The sequence below is a fragment of the Littorina saxatilis genome, linkage group LG2, assembly GCF_037325665.1.
Source record: "Littorina saxatilis isolate snail1 linkage group LG2, US_GU_Lsax_2.0, whole genome shotgun sequence".
NCBI lineage: Eukaryota > Metazoa > Mollusca > Gastropoda > Littorinimorpha > Littorinidae > Littorina > Littorina saxatilis.
The window spans coordinates 9634864-9637336 of NC_090246.1; positions in this window are offsets into that span (position 1 = coordinate 9634864).

Consider the following 2473-nt stretch of genomic DNA (forward strand, 5'->3'; position numbering starts at 1 on the left):
ATGGGTCACAAGCAGTGGAACACAAAGGAAAAACACGTTTCACATAGACGGACGCAACCTTTAGAAAGCTGTTTAATCAGACTAGCTCAGTGCATGAGACTGAAAGCGGGGGCGGCCATTGTTATCTCAAGTACTTAATTGGGCATTTTACGATCTTGAGGGAGGACGATGTATCCAGACAAGCTGCTTCAAGTTCAAGTGAATCTGCCCAGCGGACAGTGGTATGAGAAGAATTCAGAACTTGACACATTGGCTCATTACATACTTGACTGTCTTTTGTCGACCTGTTCTGTTACTCAATCAAGTAGGCAGCCGAGATACCCTGCCGGTGTCACGATTTCATCTTTCGTCTGTGTACATATTTCCCCCTCGACATATACTCAAGACTGAAATGTTGTTTCCTGGTAAAATTAAGAAGTGAAATTATTTAAGGACGAAAAGCATGTCAGTTTCTTGCATGTGAAGAAAATTGGTGGTAAAATTTAATAGATTTCAACCCCAAAATCGAATTCTTCGAAAACGTGTACTGAGTGGTTAATTACGTCCCTTGAGTAAGAAGGAAACATTTTAGGATGAATCAAATTTCTAAGTTAATTAAAACAAATTGGTTGGACAAATTTGGCCCCATGAATGTAAGGTACACAAGGTCGCTCATCAGTACTATCGAAGGGTGTTTTTTTGTTCAGTGTAGAGTTTCTCCTAGATCAACGAGGCCGAGAAGCGAAATATCAACACGGCGAAAGATGAAAACGTCACACCGGGGGAGAGAGCGAGACAAAGAGGAGCTATCGGGTGGAGAATGGGGAGGTGATTCGGGGAGGGGGGATTATAATGTGTGTTATTTGTAAGGAGGAGAGAGTGAGACAAAGAGGAGCTATCGGGTGGAGAATGGGGGAGGGGATTCGGGAGGGGGAATTATAATGTGTGTGTGTGTGTGTGTGTGTGTGTGTGTGTGGGCGGCAGGTTGGGACGGCATTTTATCAACGAACGTACGAAATAACAAAACAAAATAAAGAAAGAACAAACAAACAAAAATTAAAACCTGACACATGCAGGTTTGTGTAGTCATTCGACTACCCATAGTCTTTTCACATTCACTGATTCAATCAATCAATCAATATGAGGCTTATATCGCGCGTATTCCGTGGGTACAGTTCTAAGCGCAGGGATTTATTTATTTATTTTTGTATTTTTACTTTGTGCAATTTATATCGCGCACATATTCAAGGCGCAGGGATTTTTATCTATGCCGTGTGAGATGGAATTTGTTTACAAAATACATCACGCATTCACATCGGCCAGCAGATCGCAGCCATTTCGGCGCATATCCTACTTTTCACGGCCTATTATTCCAAGTCACACGGGTATTTTGGTGGACATTTTTATCTATGCCAATACAATTTTGCCAGGAAAGACCCTTTTGTCAATCGTGGGATCTTTAACGTGCACACCCCATTCAAGTACTGACACACTCGGACTCTGTGTGTGTGTGTGTGTGTGTGTGTGTGTGTGTGTGTGTGTGTGTGTGTGTGTGTGTGTGTGTGTGCTACCTGACGGATTTTGATGAACATTGGTTTACATATTCTTGAGAGCATTCGCTTGTGTGGCTGTTCTCCGATATTTGATAGCGTTATTTGATGTCATATTGTCCCCTTTGTAAAAGTTGAGCCCGCACTGTCAGAGAGAAGAACACATGAATATAATATGTAGAAATCGCAAACCCGGCCAGAAGGCAGACACGGACAAAATGTAGGATGCTGATACATGTAAAATATGTGTCTGATGCGAGTATAGGCTTACTATGTTTACAAAAATTGTGAATAATATCTAGCCGAGATGAATCGCAACCTTTGTACCTCTCCCTTTATTTAAGATTTTTTCCCATTCTTCTTCGTGTTAGTTGGACGGTATTCTTTCTTTTTCTTTTTTCTTCCAGCCACAACACAGATAGCGTATAATAGCGGCTGTTTTATTCATTCTTCTGTCTCGTTCCCTCATATTCGCATGTGCTATTATGTCACTCCTTATGAGATTACACCCCCCAAACTTTGTTGCTAGACCTTTGTTGAGGAGAGAAGAGGCGAGGAAAACTGGTATGAAGTACAAGTCAAAAATCGCACCTTGATCTTACCTGACTCATTTACGGCACTTGGCAGTCTTTTGTCGGGCTTTTGTCGATCGCTTGTCCACTTGGATAATAAAATTACGGACTTGCTCCCCCCCTCCCCGCCCCCCTCCTCTAAACTTTGCCAAAATGGGTCCTCTTGAGACATCTCGCGTATGAGAACAAAAGAAAACCGAACGGGCAAATCATATGGACAACACATGTTGGATTTCTTCTTTGGGTACGCTCACCAGTAAAAAAAAAAATGCAGCCAATGTTTTCTCAAAAAGTTGTGTGTGTGTGTGTGCGCGTGCGCAGGTTTTTAATGTACTGTTTCGTTGAGAGGATCGTGGGTAGAACTCAGAACTC